Source organism: Esox lucius, chromosome 14 (genome assembly GCF_011004845.1).
Source record: "Esox lucius isolate fEsoLuc1 chromosome 14, fEsoLuc1.pri, whole genome shotgun sequence".
In the NCBI taxonomy this organism is placed as follows: domain Eukaryota; kingdom Metazoa; phylum Chordata; class Actinopteri; order Esociformes; family Esocidae; genus Esox; species Esox lucius.
Window position 1 is genome coordinate 20,264,070 of NC_047582.1, and position 23,219 is coordinate 20,287,288.

General features: G+C 41.4%; 1 protein-coding gene across 9 annotated transcripts in view; it reads right to left on the reverse strand.

Moving 5' to 3' along the window:
* Window positions 1–23,219, reverse strand: part of si:ch73-287m6.1 (RIMS-binding protein 2) — a 61,199-nt gene that overhangs the window by 24,115 nt on the left and 13,865 nt on the right. For 6 of the 9 annotated variants that reach the window (XM_029125299.2, XM_029125296.2, XM_029125295.2 and 3 more), the window contains exon 2: window positions 929–1,040. The gene's annotated coding sequence lies outside the window, so the exon portion shown is untranslated. Of the gene's footprint in view, window positions 1–928; window positions 1,041–2,994; window positions 3,064–20,201; window positions 20,291–23,112; window positions 23,147–23,219 lie in introns of those variants that run through there. The other 3 variants (XM_034297123.1, XM_029125294.2, XM_034297122.1) reach the window with 3 other exon arrangements.

Sequence of the window (23,219 nt, forward strand, 5' to 3'; positions counted from 1 at the left end):
TATCTTCGTCATCATCATCTACAGAAACAAAGGAGTAACTATTCTGTTTGCTAAAGACTTCACTTCTTCCAATTAGCCAATGTTGTGGCACTATGCTAGTGAATCCAAATTATTTCTCTGGGAATGATACAGTATATCACAATCATGATAGCATAGTGATGTCATTGTGTGGTGAAGAAAAGCCACTGTTATCCCTGAAGTAGTGGGCATAAAAAGAAAATTCCTGTTTCTATGTCTACATTTTTTTTTCACTTTTTAGTCTTCTCTGCTTTCTTCATTCTCATCTCACTCCATTATTTTCTCCAACATGCAATTTTTGCATTTGTACAAATCAATAGGCAATGAGAAAGTAGCCCACACAGGAGTTGATTTTCTCAGATGGGTACATTTTTCTCTCAAATATAGCCACTCCTTACAAACAGACAATCAATAGAAAATGGAGGGAAGCAGTGATTTGTAATAAAAGCCTATTCCACATCAATATTAGACTGCTACTGATTGCTACTGGAATATATGACTTTTATGAAAAACTATTTCCTGCAAAACAGATGACAAATCTCATGACTTACAAGAAATTTCTAAAATGCTTTTATTGGCAAGAAAGATGAATATTATAGACTTTATAGATACATGCTTTCGTTCAATCATATTTTCAGAAAATATCTCATTTTCATGTTTCATCACACTTCATGGTAAGGGGTAATTTGAATGAAATGTAGATAACAAAAACGATCCCTTTAATTCAACCCTATCTGATTTGAAAGGCATTAGAGAGCCCCACCTCTAATCTGCAGTCCACATTGTATTTGACAGAGTGTACTGTTGAGTTGGAGACAGAGCAGCAGTGAATGTAGTAGACATAGGATGAAAGGAAGGACGGAAGGAAGAAACAAATGATGGACTGATTGATGCATGGACCAATCCTCACCTTGAGGACCTGCTCGAGGTTCTCCAGTTTGCCTAGGAGGTGGTTCCTCTCCTGTTGGGCCAAGTCTCCTCCTAACTCACAGCAATGTTGGTGTGTCTGAACTTCTCATATTCTGAGAAACAAAAAAAAGAAATAACGGGAAGAGTGCACAAAGATAGAATGAATGCATATAAACTAAAAGATAACAAAACAGAAAAAAATTTAATTGAATATCATCACTTCTTTTTCTATCACATCCTGTCCTTCTTTTTAATACATATTCATATAATACTGAAGTAACAGACATATGAAATAAAATGATTTGCACATTTAAAATTAATCAGCACATTTCTGACAATAAAATATAGATTCTGACTCAATTAAAATGCCTTGAAGGAAGATGAGATTAGATGGGTTCTCTGAAATTGGGCTGTATCTGAACAGGGCCATTCCTCAACCACCCACCACTCACCATCTAATTAATAACTATGACGGATCACCTTGTTCAAGGTAACTTGCAGGCTCAACAAAAAAGCACCACACAAGTTCTTCATAATGTCATACTTGTACACGAAAACAAATTATTTCAGCCAGACCCTCAAGGGAGAAAATCCATAATCATTTTGGGTTGTGTGTAAAGATTTTGACAACATCCTCTGTTCTGATATGAAACAAAATGTCTCTATGATTCCTGCATTCTGTCAACAGTGCCACAACGTGATCCAATCCTTTCTCAGCACATTAGCCAGTAAACGTTAATCAGGAAATCATAAGGATGTATAGCAAAAAACAGAACACTGTCTGGCCTAAATCACTCTCAGCAACAAATTCTTCGCATTCCCTCCCATCAGCCAGACTGCCTGACACACTCCCCTCAGGACTTAACTCTCTCATCGATCTCATACAGTCCACTACAAGAAATTGCCCGTGATGTGGGGGGTAGACCAAGCCACATTTCCCTCTCCCATGTACATTTAATGTGTCTCCCCATCTCATTAACATCCAGAGGTTTGTACCTGGGCTGGCCGCCAGCACTACACTAACTCTTCCTCTGATCACAGCTTTTGATGCTAACGCTAACCGTGTCCCCTCAGGTAGTAACGTCAGACTCAGGTACCTGGGCACCGCTCAACCTGTCTTTGATCTGAAAGTCTTGGGCAGTAGTGACAGATGGCTCTTTTCTGTGTTCCGCGGCATGTAGGCAACGTAGACGAAGAGCAGGCTGGGGGATTAGGACGGAGCAAAGAGCCAAGTGGTTCCCTGGACACATGTCAAAGCCTGCCCCATGAAAGTGGCACCATTAGCACTAGCTGACACCCATCCACAAACAGTCATTCTCTCACTTTCCCAGTCTCTCTGTGTGTGGTGACTACTATATGGGAATTAGCTAAATAGAGAGCTGTTTATATAGTCATGCCCAATATTATTGGCACCCTATGTAAAAAACAGTATGAAGCAGAAACAGAAAACAAAACATATTACATTAATGGAATTGCTGAGAAAAAAAGAAGGATCCTGAAATCTTTAGTAAGATCAACCAACAAATGCAAGCTCCTGGAGTTTGCTAAAAGATGTTTGCACCATAAAGCTATTTCGCAACGCATACAAGCAGTGGTTTGGGCTTTGAAAGAACAATGTGTATACTGAAAAGAACCCCATGGTGGTAGATGTTTGGTTTTATGGGTCTGTTTTCCTTCTATCTACAAAGAAATGGTAAATTGACCAGAAAATCAGAATATTCTGTGCAAATTGAATGTCGATTTGGTTTATTTCCTTGAATCATTACTGAATATCTACCACAGGTTGGAAAATTCTAATATAGATAATTTCCTGAGTTTTCTTATTGTTATTAACAATGCCAGTAATTTGAGATGACAAAATTATTAACAACAAAAACAAACATCAGATAGAATTAAATAATTGTAATATCTCCCCACCTTCACTGGCAATGCAATTAAATTACAAAACTCTACAGGGTCCTTATGGCAGCGCATCTGTTTCATGCTATGAAAATCATCCACAGTATCATAAGATACACATGCTTTTAAAGCTAAAAAACTTCCTAGCACCCACAATACACTCCTCACCCAATGTGTACTGTTCCATTGATATGCCAACACGAAGCCACTGACATGGTCATATAAGCTCTGTGCTGGGCTGACCCAAAACGTTGAGGAGACATTCCACATGGTATCTGGTTCACTACACAGTGTCCTGCCAGGACAGTGATAGCCATGTGTAGACTGAGGCACTACCAAACCTCCTTATACTTGGATGCAGGTTGTGGATGAACAAATCAAGGCGACTGCTCTCCTGCAAAGCCTCCTGCAGCTTAGTCTTCTGTGGAGGGAAAGAGGATCGGTGGAGGAACAGAGGCATGGAGGGGGTACATTTAATGATGATATCTATATTCTTTATCCACTGTATAGCACATGTGCATGGATTAGCAATGTATCACGTTGTGTAGGGTACAGCAGTAGGTCACGACGATAACTCATTCTGAAACCTTTTAGACTCATACGACACTGAGAGGTTCGACTCAGGTTGTCATATCCGTTTTGGGGGTGGAGTGTGTTAACCAGCACACAAAATCCCTAGGCTACTCTGATGATGGGATCAGCAGCTGCATGCTGTCACGCCCAATTTGGAGTGTGGCTAGCACCAAACCGAGCCACCTTAAGATCTCCAATGATCCTAGAAATGAATCAGCACATGATAGATGAAGGATTACAGAGTAAATTAAAGTAAATCTAGGTGACAATTAAGCATAAGGTCCAACCAACAGGGCGATGTAAATTTTAGCGCTCTTTTTTAAATATGGTCTAGTCTTAGTCATTCTGACTAAAATATCTGAAAGTTTTAGTCACATTTTTAACATTTGAATAATGCTTTAGTTATTGTCAAAATGACAAAAACAGTGAGCAATTTTAGTCACCAAAATGAATATATGTTTTAGTCACAGTTCAGTCAAAAGTATTGCCTCATTAACCTACAGTAAACGTATCACTGACTTCCATGTACACAAACATACATAGTCTTGTTTTACCAACAAATGTTTTTGCATTAACATTATTGCAGGATTCTATTCTCAAATTGGTGAATGAAGACATTAATCTGCAGCAGATAAAGGGCATGAATTAATGTAAAAACATTCACAGACTGTGTGAGATTAAATTATTTTAACAACTCAAAAAACACTTGAAACAACTCAAATGCTATGCATTTGTTCAATGAAATCAGTTACAACAGCACTGACTGGTAATCAGAAGGAAATCAAATCAAACTTGTGTGAATATAGCAACTCTCACATCATACTGTAGCTAGCGAGCAACATTATTAATCATGGAGTAAATTCATATAAAATAAGGTTCATGGAACATGTCAAAATTTTAGTTCACAATGTTGTTATAGCCTAATAAAAAACAAAACAAAAAAAAGCCGAGCATATTTTTTTGTTTGTTTGTTTATTAAAATTTCTATAAAAAAAATATATATATATTAAAATTTTTAACATCGTGCAGAGTATGGATACATGTAAAATTTCCAAAATAAAATTGCTTACTGTACACGTGTTATTGCGTAAAAATTTTTTTTAGATAGTAGACAAATTAGTATTACTATATCTCCAGGCACCACACCATGGTCTTTGTGCGTATATATTGGGAGGATGCACATTCCAATGTCTGTTGATGTTCGTAGTATTTTCTACCTCTAATTTCCCGGTACAGTAGCCACAGTGCACCCAGTCAATAATTTTCAGCCATATTAGAGAACAGTCAGAGGTACCTTTGGAATGACCTGGACATGACATTTGTTTTCCACCAATAATAGCATTGCAACACTGGGATGAGAAAGAAAATAATAAATTCTGCTAATACCCATTCATGCTTTTGATCATTTTGACCTATCCAATTCTACTGAAGTTTTACAAGACATTTGTCAAAAATAAAATTTTGTAATCTCTTTTTTGTCAACTTTAATGAAAATAATGTTTGTTTAGTTATTGTCTTTTCTGGTTCTATTTAGTCAATTATTTCTCATTTACAGCCACTGGAAAACAAAATATTTAATCACTAAAATACAAATACATTTTTTTTATGACGAAATTAACACTGCAACAGGGTCAAACCAACTTCTGCTTTAAACCTCTAAACGGTTTAGCTGTGGGGTGGGGGCTGCCTCAGTGTCCAACCTCATGGGGATGATCAACTGTTTTCACAGGGTGTGTCCCAAATAACAGCCTAGATATCTATGGGCCATGGTCAAAAGTAGTGCACTACATAGAATATAGGGTATATATCTGCCACTGACAGGCAGATATCTGCCAGATCTGGGGAGGATCATGCCAAATCTCACACAGTGAAAGAAGTGTGAAGTGACTTAATAGAATTATGTAAAAGGCTTATGTCCTGAACACACACAGAAAGAGAGAGAGTAAGTGAGAGTGATAGAGAGACAGAGAGAGAGTGAGAGAGAGAGAGAGAGGATGTGAGGATTGATGCCAACTCTAGACCCAGGGTGGATGGAGGATTTGTGGGGATGGTAAAGCCTCAGCCAGCTGCCTATGGTCAAACTGTCTGCTCGTATTGAGTGACTCAAAAAGCCTGCCACTGTAAAATCGTGTGTTCACAGGGGTGCATAAATGTGTACATGCAGATAGGTGTTGATGCAACATATTGTGCCAATACTTCCCCCCTCCTGCAGTGTACTGTCCAGTATCAGCAAGTGGATGTGGGGAATCCTCTCCTGCAGTGTACTGTCCTGTATCAGCAAGTGGATGTGGGGACTCATCTCCTGCAGTGTACTGTCCTGTATCAGCAAGTGGATGTGGAGACTCCTCTCCTGCAGTGTACTGTCCTGTATCACCAAGTGGATGTGGAGACTCCTCTCCTGCAGTGTACTGTCCTGTATCAGCAAGTGGATGTGGGGACTCCTCTCCTGCAGTGTACTGTCCTGTATCAGCAAGTGGATGTGGAGACTCCTCTCCTGCAGTGTACTGTCCTGTATCAGCAAGTGGATGTGGAGACTCCTCTCCTGCAGTGTACTGTCCTGTATCAGCAAGTGGATGTGGAGACTCCTCTCCTGCAGTGTACTGTCCTGTATCAGCAAGTGGATGTGGAGACTCCTCTCCTGCAGTGTACTGTCCTGTATCAGCAAGTGTATGTGCAGACTCCTCTCCCAACACAGCGTTTCCTGACTTCCTGATGTCAGTGTACTTCAGTGTGTGCCTACAGGCCTGACAGTGCTAGACCTGGCCTTAGTGTCAACACCAATTCTCCTTCACACAAAGAGAATAGAGGTACAAGTGGGGAGAGGATTGTGAGAGAGGGAGGAAGACAAAGAGAGACAAAGATACAGCAGAGAGACAGAGCGACAGAGAGAGAGAGAGCAAGAGACAGAGAAAAACTTTTCCCAGTCCAGACACCATCATGTGGGCATGACCGGTTTCAACCTCCTTTTTCTATGAGTCAGAGATTCACAAATTCAAATGTGTCCTCTAACACAACCCTCTACCCCTAGCCTTGGGAAAGGTTGGACTGCTCATTTAACTGTTTGAGATGTAAAGACTGTATTCTGTTGGTGAACATCCTATGGGATGCACATTTTGATATATTATTTTAGTGATTACAGTAAAAACAGTACTCAGCTAAAAAAAACTTTACATTTTATTGATGCTTCAAACTTGCTGTGAGATTCCAGAAATAAAACACCAACAAAATGAATTCTACTAAAGCTGAACAAATGCTAAAAAATTAAGACTAACAGTTAACCAATGAATAAAAAAAATATTAAAACCAAGTTAGAACTGGAGATAAGAAGCATTAAAATCCAGTATGAAACTATGCTGTACAGGCTGAAATCCATTTGCGTGTTGGCCTGTTGGGTGGACGGCACTCAGGCCCTCAACCCTGCCAGTGACTAATTTACACTGACAACTCCTCCCCCCCCCCATCATCGTCATCATCAACATCATTCTGACCCTCTAATTTAGCCGGTGGACTTGCATCTGCTCCGAACGCTCTGTCCAGCTCCTAGAGCACAGGCCCAAATAAAGCATACTGTGTGTGGGCAAACTGCTAAACACTCATCTTATAAAAACATGATTTCATATTTGTTTCCACATACTTAGCATTCAGAGCTACTATCGCTACTTTGAAGGACATATTTTTAACAATGCCTCTGACCACTTCATGTGGACAATACAAAACAGGGTAGACCTTTGTGTCTGAAGGAGCTGATTAGAGACCAAACACAATACGGCTTTTCTCTCCTCTCGCTCTCCCCTGCAACATCCAGCTTCTTCATGTCAAGGGAGTCTCTCTTCCATTTCCTTAGGCAAAGTGTGAAACACACAGAGAGGAGCACATCTAAATTCTCTCTCTCTCTTTATTTTTGTGTGCTGTGCACCAGGTGGTTGTTATGACAGCTCTTGCCTACAGCCACAGGATGTGGAGAGTATAGAGGGAGAGAAATGAAAGTCCCTTAGCCTGTCACTGCACTCCTACGTTAATGAGATGTCATTCGGGAGGAGCTTTGTTCCTGGTAACACTAAGGAGACACAGTACCTCTACTACTAGGAAGCCCTTGCACTTCCTTCTTTAGGGGATTACTGGCAGACAGCCACATTATGAAGTACACTGCAGTGTTGGAATATTACCATAGAACTATCTGGAACAAATGCAAGAGGGATTCTTAAAGACAACACTGCAGCATTCACCGGAGCATGTATAATGTTTAAACAACACATTCAGCTTAGATTCAATATCAATATGTCTGCCACACAACTGAAAGACTGAAAGAATCTATTAGGCGTGACATCGAAGTAGTTTCGCTAGACTGGATGTAAGAACAGCTTGTCTTTAGAACATTTCTGAGCTTGTCTTTAGAACATTTCACACAGTCACTCAGTGTTAGTCCAGTGTGATGTAGATTTTGTGGAACAGTTAAAGGGCAGTGGGAAAGGGATGTCGCTCATAACCTATGTAGAAGGGTCAGCTGTCTGTCCAGCACCATCTGAGGTCTGGACATGTCAGGACCCTGGACAGTGCCAGCTGATTCAACTCATGTTCCTTCAGTCCTACAATGGAAGAACTTTCAGCCAATTCTATTAACAATGTCCCTTTCACCTCCCTGGCTCTCGGCAGGTAGCTCATTTCTAAAACAAGTGAGTAGGGCTGAACCGGTGTGCTTTCACCTGAGTGTCATGAATGTGTGCATGTGTTTATACTGGCGGTAGTACAAACAGACCTACAAGGAATCTCTAAAACAGTCCAGATCTGAATGAAGGATTCTGCCGCCAGGACACAGCTGGCTCAGGAAAAAAATATTGTATTGTAAGCAGTGAACTCTGTCTGGCTTTGTATAACCAACAGCACAAGGGAGGGAGCAACCACTAAACCCTGGTCCAGGGACAGATTGTAACCAATAAGGATTAAGACAATAAAACCCTGTCGTGTGGTAAAGGGCAACATCTGTCCGGATATAACTATTGGACACATCCCAAATAGCACCCAGTATTCGTTACAGTACTTCACTACTTTGAGCATAGGTCCGGGTCAGAAGTATAACCCATTGTGAAGAGCATAGGGTGTGATTTGGGATCACTACGCTACTACATCCTCTGGCCTCTGACATGTTCATTACACCACCAGCAGCCAGTATTGTTGACACAAGACTGGGTGGATCAATGGATCATGCTGCTTATGCCAAATCCTGTTTGCCATCAGCAAAACACAGCATGAAAGTCGGGATTCGTCGGACCAGGCAGTGTTTAGCCAATTCTCACATGTTCCGTATTGGTATAAACATCCAAGCCCGGCTAAAGTTTGCAAAAACAGACATCAAGTCCCCCAAAAGCACGTGGGAAAATGTCTTATGGTCTGATGAAACCAAGGATGAACTTTATGGCCATAATTCCAAAAGGTATGTTTGGCGCAAAAACAACACTGCACATCAACCAAAGAACACCATACCCACAGTGAAGCATGGTGGTGGCAGCATTATGCTTTGGGGATGTTTTTCTTCAGCTGGAACCGGGGCCTTAGTTAAGGTGGAGGGAATTATGAACAGTTCCAAATACCAGGCAATTTTGGCACAAAACCTTCAGGCGTCCGTTAGAATGCTTGAAGATGAATTTTACCTTTCAGCACGACAACGACCAAAAAACCACACATCCAAATCCAAAAAGCATGGCTTCACCAGAAGAAGATTAACGTTTTGGAATGGCCTAGCCAGAGCCCAGACCTGAATCCAATTGAACATCTGTGGGGTGATCTGAAGAGGGCTGTACACAGGAGATGTCCTTGCAATCTGACAGATTTAGAGCGCTTTTGCAAAGAAGAGTGAACAATTATTGACACGTCAAGATGTGCCATGCTAATTGACTCCAACCCAAAAAGACTGAGTGCTGTAATAAACTCAAAATTAGTTTAAGGGTGTGCAAACTTATGCAACCAGGATATTGTGAGATTTCAGTTTGTTTTTCAGTTGAATTGTTCACGTTATAGGTCACATTAAAGGAGGAAAAAGTTTTGACATGATTTATCTTTGTCTCATTCTTTTACATCACAATAACCTGGCATTTTAACAGGGGTGTATAGACTTTTATATCTACTGTAGGTACTATTTAAAACACCCACACCTCTCTTTGTTGCACACACACAATAAAAGTTGTATCCAGGAAAATATTATTTTACCAGAAAAGACAAATCATTCTAATGTGTGGGAAGTGAAATAACCATTCTGGAATTATCTACAGTATATAATGGGGTGTCCAACTCGTACCCTACAATGTCTGTCAACACATATTTCCCAATATAAAATCAATGTCACCATATATTACAACAATTAATGTTGTCAGTGTTTAAAAAAACAGCAAACAGAACAAAACTTCAATTACTATTGCAATTCAGTAATATGGGAGAATAGGTAAGACGTTTTGAGTAGTTTTTGATGGCACAGTATCCATCTCAAAAAAATATATACACACAGACACAGCTCCGGCAAAAATTAAGAGGCCACTGCAAACTGAACGCTATATATAGATACTATAAGTGTTTATAAAATATATGTGTGTAAATGTTGTTCTTTTGTAGCAGGCTGCATGTAAGAGGAACGGAGAAAGGCGCCTATGCGTGCCTCCGTCAAGCAGGATGTGCCTCAACCGGCCTTTTTAAGGACACAAAGGAGAGCACTGTCAAGGAGAAAGGCCAGCGCTACAGTCATGAAAGATTACCTTCTCCACTGTTTAATGCACCTCTTCCACCTCGCTTCTCCACACTCAACCTCTCTGCCTATGTAGTTTGTGTGTGTACATTTGTCTGTTAGAGTGTTTGTGCATGCGTGTTGCGCATTTGATCAAATGTGTGGGTATATGTGTATAATGCACGGAATACAGCTGTGTGTGTATATGTGTCAAGGGGCGGGATGAAATGTGTTTGCCCCTCCTGAGAACAAACAGGCCCCAGGGCTATGAAGGATGTGGCCTGTTCCACTCTGGCAAAGACTGGTTAGGGCAGAGCAGTGCAGGAATCAGATGATGTGACAAACAAAAAACCTTCCAGTCAAACAGATGACATAATAAATTTGACCATCCTCCAGAACTATTATTCGCTTTGTCACACTGAAGAATATAAAAAAGGGGGGGGGGGGTTCCCAAAATAGTTTTTGTCACTTAGTTGGGTCAGTGAGCTTTGAGGTGACTAAAAGTCCCTACGGCAAGGATTTACTCATCTTACTCACCATTTTACACAACTGACAAGATCCCTGTAACACCAGTTTTTTTTTTTTGCATAATCCCATTAGTGTATCCGTGGGTGCTCTGTAGATGCTCTATAGATTATCTACCAAAAGTAACATTTCTAATAAATCCCAATCAAAACTTTATCCCAAACCTAACCATTACCTTAGCACGGAGTTGCTTATCAACGGATTGTCTGTTTACAGTATTATTATATACAGAACATCTAAAGATAGAAGACCTGTTTCCAAAAAAGTTGGGTCGCTGAGTAAAATGTAAAGAAAAACCGAATGCAATTTGGCTTGTGCAAATCATTTTAAACCTAAATTCAATAGAAAATAGTACCAAGAAAACATATCAAATTTTGCAACTAGGGCTGTCACGATATCAGATCTTCACTACACTACACAAAAAGCCTACAAAGAGAACAATTACACTTAATGGATAGTGAAAAGGCAACCAGATGAACTGATAAAAAAAAGAGCCACAAGGCCTAACCCCCGAGAGGAGGTTCGGGAAAAATACAAAAAATGTTCACCTAGTGAATAGGCTACGAAAAGGCATTCATTCAAAAGCTACTGTATAGGTTCAGACTCGTAGTTTAAGCACATGCATGGTTTGTCCATGAATAAGCTATGGAAAAAATGAGAGGAGTGTTGGGAAAAATAAAATGTCCTTATTTCCATGTGAATAGGCTACAAAAACGGTGCGTCTTTGTGGATCTCTCTTGTGGGTTCTAGTGGGGTTAACAAGTTGATTTCAACACCATTGCATAGGTCCAGTCAACTGACATGAATAAGGAATTGAAAAACTGAGAGGGGTTTTTGGAAAAATATAACTTCAGTTTCGCTTAGTGAAAATGATATTATCATATGTGTATTATTAACATAACATCAATATTTAATATTTTTAATATCAAGGTTATCGTCAATACCGGTACAGTGGGGAGAACAAGTATTTGATACACTGCCTATTTTGCAGGTTTTCCCACTTAGAAAGCATGTAGAAGTCTGTAATTTTTTATCATAGGTACTCTTCAACTGTGAGTGACGGAATCTAAAACAAAAATCCAGAAAATCACATTGTATGATTTTTAAGTAATTAATTAGCATGTTATTGCATGACATAAGTATTTGATACATCAGAAAAGCAGAACTTAATATTTGGTACAGAAACCTTTGTTTCCAATTACAGAGATCATATGTTTCCTGTAGTTCTTGACCAGGTTTGCACACACTGCAGCAGAGATTTTGGCCCACTCCTCCATACAGACCTTCTCCAGATCCTTCAGGTTTTGGGGTTGTTGCTGGGCAATACGGACTTTCAGCTCCCTCCAAAGATTTTCTATTGGATTCAGGTCTGGAGACTGGCTAGGCCACTCCAGAACCTTGAGATGCTTCTTACGGAGCCACTCATAATTTGCCCTGGCTGTGTGTTTCAGGTCGTTGTCATGCTGGAAGACCCAGCCGTCTTCAATGCTCTTACTGAGAGAAGGAGGTTGTTGGACAGGATCTCGCGAAACATGGCCCCATCCATCCTCAATACGGTGCAGTCGTCCTGTCCCCTTTGCAGAAAAGCATCCCCAAAGAATGATGTTTCCACCTCCATGCTTCACGGTTGGGATGGTGTTCTTGGGTTTGTACTCATCCTTCTTCTTCCTCCAAACACGGCGAGTGGAGTTAAGACCAAAAAGCTCTATTTTTGTCTCATCAGACCACATGACCCTCTCCCATTCCTCCTCTCGATCATCCAGATGGTCATTGGGCCAACAGTTGTTGCCTTCTCACCAAGCTGCTTGCCTATTGTCCTGTATCCCATCCCAGCCTTGTGCAGGTCTACAATTTTATCCCTGATGTCTTTACACAGCTCTCTGGTCTTGGCCATGGTGAATAGGTTGGAATCTGTTTGATTGAGTGTGTGGACAGGTGTCTTTTAGACAGGTAACAAGTTCAAACAGGTGCAGTTAATACAGGTAATGAGTGGAGAACAGGAGGGCTTCTTAAAGAAAAACGTTATAGCTGGAATTCCTACTGGCTGGTTGGTGATCAAATACTTATGTCATCCAATAAAATTTTAATTAATTATAAAGAAAATAATCTGGATTTCTGTTTTAGATTCCATTTCTCACAGTTGAAGTGTACTTATGATAAAAAATTACAGACCTCTACATGCTTTGTAAGTAGGAAAACCTGCAAAATCGGCAGTGTATCAAATACTTGTTCTCCCCACTGTATATAGCGACAGCCCTAGTTAAAAATGAAACTTTTCAATGTTTCATGGAAAATACATGCTCACTTTGAATTTGATGCCAGCAACACATACAAAAAAAAGGTGCGACAGAGGCACCAAAAGATTGGAAATGTAATGCTTAAAAACTAAGCCTGGTGGAATATCACATGACAAATTAGGGTCAATTGGCAACAGGTCAGTAACATGATTAGGTATTAAAAGATCATTCCCGAGAGGATGGGCTTGTAAGAAGTGAGGATGGGTTCATCACTCTTTGAAACACTGTGCAGGCAAATAATGCCACAATTCAAGAATAATGTATCAAAACATAAAATTGCATAGTTTGGGGATCTCGCCATCTACGGTACACAATATCATTAAAAGATTCAGCGAATACGGAGTAATCTCTGTACGCAAGGGACAAGGCCTGAATACCAATATTGGATGGTAGTGATCGTCAGGCCCTCAGGCGGCAATGCGTTAAAAACAGACACGATTCTGTAGTGGAAATCACTGCACGGGCTCAGGAACACTTCCAAAACCCATTGTCTGTTAAGACAGTATGTCGCTGCATCCACAAATGCAAGTTAAAACTACCATGCAAAGAAGAAACCATACATAAACAACATCCAGAGACGCCAGTGCCTTCTCTGGACCAGAGCTCATTTTAGATGGACTGAGGAAAACTCTCCAGTGGTCTGTCTTTTCGGGAATCATGGATGCTGCGTCCTCTGGCTAAAGAGGAGAGGTTTGTTATCAGCGCACAGTGCAAAAAGCCAGCATCTGTGATGGTATGCGGGTGCATTAGTGCATGGGTGATATACAGGTTTTGGGGCAACATATCCAGAAGATGTCTTTTTCATGGAAGGCCTTGCTTTTTTCAGCAGGACAATGTCAAACCATATTCTGCACATTTCAGAACAGCATGGGTCTGTAGTAAAAGAGTCTGGATGTTAAACTGGCCAGCCTGCAGTCCAGACCTGTCACCCATTGAAAACATTTGGTGCATTATGAAATGACAAATACAGCAAAGGAGACCTCGAACTGTTGACCAGCTGCAATCCTATATCAAGCAAGAATGAGAAAACATTTCACTTAACTTAAACCACAGCAATTGGTCTCCTCAGTTCCAAAACGCTTACAGAGTGTTGTTAAAAGAACAGGTGATGCGACAGAGTGGTAAACATGGCCCTGTTCCAACTTTTTTGAAACGTGTTGCTGGCATCAAATTAAAATTGTCTTTGTACTCTTTTCACTTAAATACAGGGATAAATGACTTGCATTGGATTCTCTTTATATTTGCATTTTACGTAGTGTCCCAACTTTTTGGAAAATGGGGTAGTAGAAACTGGGAGTAAAACCAAATCTAAAGTGTAAACCAAATATTTAGCAAACATAAGAATGGCTTACTAATTCATGGTTGACCCCACTGCACAGTTCAACAATATGCTAGAGAAACACTGTACTGCCAATCCTCAACCTGTATCACTGACCCTCTGCCACGGCTTAGCCCACTGTTTCCATAGTGATGGTACTGTTAAAGCGGATATTCACGGTCCTCTAGGTCTATATTGTTGACTCTACTCTCCAGTCAGATGGGCTTGTGGACCCTCCTCCTCGTCCGTTAGTGAGCCCTGCTTGGTGACACTCAGTGACTGAGTGGCAGTCCCATGTAAGTGGCTGTCATGTTGGAGGGAGAGGACCATTAGGCTCCCAGCTGTCCCCCCAGCCTGCTCTGCTCAGCCCTGTTAGAATTCTGAACTGCCTGTCACAGCACCAGGGACTGGGAGATAGGGAAAGAAAAGAAAAGGGAGGGGCCTGGGGTGGTCCAGCTGTCACTGCCAGCCTTATTGAACCCTGCATCCCACTGCTGGTTTGCCTTGGAAGCTGAGCAGAGTCTGAGCTGGTTAGTCCCTAGAAGGGCTGCTGGAACAGGTGTTGGAGGGCAAGCAGAGGCGACCCTTATGTCCGGGGGTTAAGTAAATAACCCAATGCATTGCCAAGGAAGTAAAGGGGACATTGTCTTGTTGTTTTTTTTTTTTTTTTTATTAACATAAAATGCTGAACAGAGAGGGAGGAGTGAGAGAAAAAGAAAGCAAGAAAGTAGGCCTGGATTGGGGAGAGGTTTTGTAAACACTAGAAATCAGGCAGTGCCAGCAAGCTCAGCCTTGTGGAAGTAACACATTTCTCATCTGTCAACATGCTTTTCTGTCCAACCCATAGAAAAAGGCAAATGTCAAAGTGCCCAAAAAACTACAAACCAGCCTAGATCAAAAAACGACTGCAGCCTTTTACCATGATGCAATTGTTCAACGCCTGGGGTGCTACTCTTTACGTAGGGTGGGAATTCTTGCCACTCTCTTCATACCCCCTGGCTTAATGATACTAACGCTTATGGTGCATTTTCAAGCAGTCAATGCAGCACAGACACACACCAAACCCCACACCCACCCCCCCACACAAACACACACGTGAGATGGGGGAAGGGGACGGTGGAGTTGCTATAGAAACCCTCTCTTCCAGGTAGACTATCGACGACCACAAACCTCACCATATTACACAGTCTGGGTGATCAGATCCCAGAGTGGAGGATGTCCTTATTCATGTTCCTTACATGAGCCAGCAAAACAGCTGTCTGAGCAAAGGCTCCTTAATTCATGCTATTTAAACAGACAGGCACATTTATGTGAGTGAATTAATCCAACAAATGTAGAGTCTGCATGGGAACAAGAGGTCAATGAGTCAGACTCACCTGCAAACATTGATACACTACAAAAGCAATGATCCTCAAAATTAATAAATAATTCTGTTCTGAGAAACAGCTGCATAACGGAGTAAGGTACTCGACTCTTTTCAAAAGTAAAATATATATCAAGTATTGACTTGGTGAAATTGAATTACATTTTTGGGGTGGTAAAATAACTATTTTCTTTTTTATACAGAACGGGCATAATGTAATACTTTCTTTCAGAGCAGCTCTTTCTATGGTTCTACCCCACAAAAAATGTGGAACTAACTGCACCCACAAAATGTCCTTTCAACTTTCATCATGGCTTGTCCCAAGTCAAGCAACATTATTATTCATGACTGATGTCATATATAACATTACACACAAGGTGGAAATATTTTGTACCAAAATAGTACCCACCCTGTTATGTATATCAACTTATGTCAGTATAAAACTAACCTGCATATTTATTTCTCTATAAATGAAATTATTTTCTCACCCCTCAGTCTCCTTGTTTCAGGCATAATTATGCACCACAGTAGCATTTTAGAAATTTCACACTGGGGGAGTTTAACCATTTATGTCATTGGTTGAACAAGCCTGTGGTCTGATTTGAAAATGAAGTCAGGTTTTCTTGGAGTTATTATGGCCTTTGTGTTTCACCAACTGCTTGATCACACTAGTTGTAGGTAGATATGGTTGTCATAGTTCATTAGAGCGATTGGTCTCAACAATGTTCCTATGACCCAACATTGCAGGACAGCCAGATTTTTTTCAGCCTTTGAAAAGAGTACAGCATGATGGGAGCTCTATTTCCCTTTACAATTATGTCTCAACCTTTGATTTTGTGCTTAAAAAAATAAAAATATTAGGAGCTTGCTAGCTAGCTGGTCTTTTTGAGAAAGCAATGAAATGGCTGCTTCTGATGATTTCTCATTATAAGATTATAATTATAAGCAAGACATCACTATGGATCAGTGGTTATTGCCAGAATATAACCAGAATATCCAGATGGCCTGTTTCTACCAGTGAAATACAGAAATGCTTAGATTAGATTAAATTCAACTTTATTGTCATTGAACAGTGCAAGTACAGTACAGCGAAATCCAGTTTGCGTCTAACCAGAAGTGCAAATAGAGGAGTGCAGAAAAATTTACAAGCACAAGAAAATTGTATATACAAGTGGAATTAATAGGTGTGCAATTCATGCAAATGCATTACATATGGCAATTCTAAATGTGCAGTGGAAAATTCCCAAATTTACAGAACATTTACAGGTATTAAGTATAATGTATGTAGAAGTGAGATAAATAGTTGTGGCAATTCTCAATGGAATTTTGAATTTGCAATAGAGGCAAATTAAAACGTGGCTGGATCTTTCAGCATGACAATGATCCCAAACACACCGCCCGGGGCAACGAAGGAGTGGCTTCATAAGAAGCATTTCAAGGTCCTGGAGTGGCCTAGCCAGTCACCAGATCTCAACGCCATAGAAAATCTTTGGAGGGAGTTGAAAGTCTGTGTTGCCCAGCGACAGCCCCAAAACGTCACTGCTCTAGAGGAGATCTGCTTGGAGGAATGGGCCAAAATACCAGCAACAGTGTGTGAAAACCTTGTGAAGACTTACAGAAAACATTTGACCTCTGTCATTGCCAACAAAGGGTATATAAAAAAGTATTGAGATTAACTTTTGTTATTGACCAAATACTTATTTTCCACCATAATTTTCCAATAAATTCATAAAAAATCATACAATGTGATTTTCTGGATTTTTTTTCTCATTTTGTCTCTTATAGTTGAAGTGTACCTATGATGAGAATTACAGGCCTCTCTCAACTTTTTAAGTGGGAGAACCTGCACAATTTGTGGCTGACTAAATACTTTTTTGCCCCACTGTGTACCTCCCAAAAAGTTGGTTGGCTAAGATAACCATATACAGTGGATATAAAAATTCTACACACCCTTGTGAAAATGCCAGGTCCCTCTGCCACATCCCTCCAAAATTGATGAAAAGACGATAAGAAAACTGGTCAGGAAGGTTTACAAGAGGCCTACAGCAACATTAAAGGAACTGCCGGAATTTCTGGCAAGTACTGGCTGTGTGCAACATGTGACAACAATCTCCCGTATTCTAAATATGAATGGGCTATGGGGTAGGGTGGCAAGACGGAAGCCTTTTCTTACAAAGAAAAACATTCAAGCCTGGCTGAAGTTTACAAAAACAAACAGCAAGTCCCCCAAAGCATGTGGGAAAATGTGTTATGGTCTGATAAAACCAAGGTTGAACTTTTTGGCCATAATTCCAAATGGTATGTTTGACGCAAAAACAACACTGCACATCACCCAAAGAACACCATAACCACAGTGATGCATGGTGGTGGCAGCATCATGCTTTGGGGATGCTTTTCTTCAGCTGGAACCGGGGCCTTAGTCAGGGTGGAAGGAATTACGAACAGATCCATATACCAGGCAATTTTGGCACAAAACCTTCAGGCGTCCGTTAGAAAGCTGATGATGAAGAGGAAGTTCATCTTTCAGTATGACAACGACCCAAAGTGCACACCCGAATCCACAAAATCATGGCTTCACCAGAAGAAGATGAACATTTTGGAATGGCCCAGCCAGAGCCCAGAACTGAATCCAATTGAACATCTGTGGGGCGATCTGAAGAGGGCTGTGCACAGGAGGCTGTGCGCAATCTGAAAGATTTGGAGCACTTTTGCAAAGAAGAGTGGGCAAATATTGTCACGTCAAAATATGTCATGCTAATAGACTCTTACCCCAAAAAACTGAAAGCTGTAAAAAAATCAATAGGTGCTTCAACAAAGTATTAGTTTAAGGGTGTGCACACTTATGCATCCAGGTTATTGTGAGTTTTGTATTTTTTATTTTTCCCCTTCAAAGATTTCAGTTTGTTATTCAATTGAATTGTTCACGCTATAGATCACATTAAAGTTGGAAAAATTTCTGACATGATTTATCTTTGTCTCATTCTTTTACATCACAAGAACCTGGCATTTTAACAGGGGTGTTTAGACTTTTTAAATCCACTGTACATTTCAAATTAAATCCATTTAGCAGACTTGCAAGCAACTGTATCATAGACAAAGTCACTGTGTGTATATGTGTGTTTTGTCTTTATGTACGCGTGTCCTTGTACATATGTGAGTGACGCATACAGTGTGTGCCTATGTGCTTGTGGGCATATGGATGTACTGTAAGCGTGCGTATTCACAGGCACCCGTGTTTTGTGCACATGTGTATAACTGTTCTAAGCCTCTCCCTGGCTATGTCCTCAGGAACACTGAGATTAGTCAAGGCTGTCTTTTTGCTGGCGGACTATTTCACTGCTAATCTCAAGAGGAGTGAAATCAAACCAGCCGGGGACTCAAAATAGAAGTTTGCTCCCCTCCAATCACTCCGCCCCCCACCACCACCACCACCCTCTGGCCTCCAGCAGAGCTCAGCTGGCGATGGCTGCCAGTCTGCCGGAGTAAAGAGGGATGAGGAGGAAGGGAGGGAGTTAGAACAGAATGAGGAAGAGGAGACTGGGTGTGCCTGTGATCCCTTCCTGTCAATGCCTTTTCTAATGTTTGATGTTTCACACTCAGAATGAGAGGAAGAGAGTGAGAGAGGGAGAGAGAAAGAGAGTGAGAGAGGGAGAGAAAGGGGCGGGAGACAGACAGAAAAAGAACAGAGATGGGGAGAGAAAGAGACAAGAAAAGAATCCCGCCTGTGGAAGTACTGCAGAGTGGGAGTTTAGCCTGTACACACAGTGCACCCACCACCCTCCTATCTTCCCATCTAAACTCTTGCTCCTTTTTCCTTGCTCCCTTTTACACACCCACATATATATGTACAGAGTAGGACTGGAGGAAAAGGCATTTACACATCATTCAGTCTTTCCTGCAACCAACCTTTACATCCTGTGAATTTTTGATAGGACAGCATATTGACAGTTTTCTTTCCCAATTTCTGTTAAAAAGGATCCCATTATCTTCAACTCCTTCGGCCGGCAAAAGGGGAGGTTCAGGTCACACAACCAATATCCCAAGATCAGGAAAAGACAACACACACCATTAGTGCACATTCATTCTACAGCACTTTGAAGACAGGCAATTTCCTCACACCCAATTTCCCCAAGGAGAAGCTTATGTCCAGGAGTTGACATGACATGCCTAAATGAGCACACAGAACCTACACAGCTGTGAGAAACAGGTGGCGGCGTACAGTGAAGCAGAGCTGACCATGCTAGAGTGCTCAGCGTCTCTACTGGCTCCTAGCAGAGACACAATGTGCTACTGCACTCCATCTCTCAGCTCACTCCCAAATACAGTGCATGAGAGAGGCTTTCCCCAGCCAGATACGAGCTGCCAGTTCCACATTATAAAACACAACCTGTGCTGAGTGAGACAAAAAAAATAAAACGGCTACCATACAGAGACAGACACACACTACACACCTACATGCATTCTCAGACCACAGGCAAAGCACCCATGGGATAGAGGGAGTGATACAACAAAGGGGTTAGAGAGGATAGAAATATACTATGCAGTATTTAGCGGAAGGGCGAGTGGTGAAAATGTTGCAGTTTTTACCGTATCTGCCGGTTAGCTAGCATCGTAGCACTGTGACTGAGATGATGCTGGTGCTCCTTTCTTACATCCTCTCATCTTGGCTGGCTGAATGTCAGGCAGCAACAGCAGTTCCTGGGCCTGCATCCCCCCTCCCTCCTTCCCTCCCTCTCTTTCATTACTCCGCCCCCTCTGACTCTCTCCTCTATTTCCCTCTCTCTCTCTCTCTGCCTACTGACTCACACTCTCGTTGCTCTTCTCACTCTCCGGTTGTGCCTGCCCAGTGCTGAATTAATCTCCGACCAGCAGCAGTAGTGTTCCATAGGGCTGTGCTGCAACACCAGGAGATTTAATACAAGGAGGAAGCTGCCCTTCTTGCCTGCTGTGGATGTGTTTCCAGTGGGCTGCCTGGCTGTTTGCTTTCCTACCTGTCAGCCAGACTAACTAATAAAGGCTAGAGATGCTTGCTAAGGGGTTGGTCTGAAGCTGAATAGCCCCTCCTCCAATCCCTTCTATACATTCGCTCCCCTCCTTGCAACTTTTGGAGCTGGCGTAGTAGGACAAATTATTCAGTGTGCAATAGATGCTTTGTTGTCTGTCACACAGACTTGAACCACTAAACATAAAATGTGATGTGCTAGCATGCCAAAAGGGTCTGTTATTGCAGCAGGAGCAGAATGGGTTAAATCTACCTGAATGTAGACACAATACTGGCGAACTGTGTGTATGGAGTTGCGTTATTCTGCGCTGGGTGTGTGTTTTTTGCTTTTCTTTGTTGGTTATTTTTTTTGTCCAAATGTCTACATATGAATAGTACAACCAGTATCATTTGGATCACTTAGAACATGTTGCTGGTCCTCATGAAGAAATAGGATATTTCAGACTAAAGGGTTGGGTTAAGGGCTATGAGTTAGGGTTAGAGTTGAGATTAGGGGAAGGGTCAGGGACATTTAAAAATCAATTTTGAAATCCATCAAAGTGATTCTTAAAAGTAGAGTTCTATGAGTTCTATGTAAAGTTCTACTACTTTAGTGTGACAACACCATGTCATTCTCCACAACCATCAGGGATGTTCATGCTCTACATTACAGGGTTTCCCAATCTTCTTCCCACAGGGCCCCATATTTTACATAAAAAAAATGTGGCGCCCCCTATGTTGGGAACCACTGCTCCACAACATTCATTGCATACGGCTACATCTCAAACAGGAATTGGGAAGGTTACTGCAACTCACTTGGTAGGGCCGTGGGTTTTGGGCCACCAACCCTGTGGCCCACCTGATGGTCAGCCATACAATTCAGTGCTGTATTTTATTTATTATTCCAATTGGACTGTTAATATCTCACCCGGCACAGCCAGAAGAGGACTGGTCACCCCTCTGAGCCTGGGTCCTCTCTAGGTTTCTTCCTAAAATTCGACCTTCTTAGGGAGTTTTTTCTAGCCACTGAAATTCAACACTACTGTTGTTTGCTCCTTGGGATTTAAGGCCGGGTGTCTCTGTAAAGCACTTTGTGACAACTTCTGTTGTAAAAAGGGCTTTATAAATACATTTGATTGATTGATTGTATGTGCAATATGTTGTTTATATGTACATAATATGTAAGTTGAATCACTAACATGCCTTACATAGCCATAAAATAACAAATTTGAATGTCGGTGGTTTTGATGACATATAGTGGCGCACACATATGATATGTACACGATTTAAGGGACCCATGTTGGCTTGACAATGCGACTTTTGCAATCAGTAGCTAAAATCCCAGGAAACAGCCCAGAGACCTGAAGAGGTAGGTTAGCACAGGAACAACTCTAGTCATTACACTAACCCTTGTTAGCAATTTCAGTAGGCCAATGCTAAATTACTACTTTTTTCAAAATGACACAGGCCTACAGAAGGAGAGTTTTCTTTGGAGACTGACATTTGAGTGGAACTGCAGGAATGACAATAGAAATATTAAGCATTCATCTGTTTGTTTTTTTTCACATAAGACTTTCAATACAAACACATTCTTGTATTAAAAAAAAATAATCATTAACCATTCAAAACAAACAAATTCTGGAATCCATAATTTTTTTGACTATTCTATATAGTTTGATTATGACCCAGTAGATGAACTGATGCTCTGGCTGGACGGTAATGCTGCAGAGGAGAATGTGTATGCTAATGACGCGAAACAGCGTTTGGCTCTGGCGGATACTGGGGGTCTTGATGGCCTGGTGGTCCTAGTGTTAATGATTTTGGCACATATGAAAATTCATGTACTTCCAGAGTCTACTTAAGAATGGTCAAACAGTCATTTTTAAATGAGTTCTCAATGCCAAGCGGCAACTGCCAGCCATTAGCGATCCTGACATGAAGGTAGGCACTGCAAATCATGTCTTTTTAAGCATTCACAGTTTTAAATTTGCTGATCGAAAAAAAAAATCACTTCATCTATACACATTGTGGGGCGAAAGTGCCCACACCCCATATTTCAGCGTCTCACCAACGCCCCCAACAGAAACAGCTGGTATCTTCCGGAAGATACCAGCTGGGCCAACCCCGCCCCTACACACCTGCCTCCCCTGGGGACCTCGAAAGAGGATGCATTTAAGGTCTCCCAGGGAGCTGCTCGGGGTGGAGGCCAATACCAAAGCTAATGGAAAAGAGAAGTCTACAAGATGGAGCAGGAGGGAGATGGCCAGGAGATGGAAGGTACTGGAGAAGCTGCCACAGCTACAACTGCCTCGGAAAAGAAGCTCCCTCCATTTAAAAGGCGCTTGTCTTTTGGATTTGATTTCTCCATCACCTCTTCCCCTCACCCTTCTCTTTTTATTCTAAACCACCACCAGGGCCCTGAACACACCCTCTGTGTCCGGTCCCAGCGTCTCTCCCAATTACAACATCTATCTTCCGTACACAAATGTTGAATATTAATTTGAGCTTTAAGATCACCTGGGTCGTTGACCCTTTCTTCTGTCAACAACGAGGCTCCACAACAAGAACATGACAGCATCTCACTGCAAATACATACAAAAAATCTGTTATTACATTTAATTGAG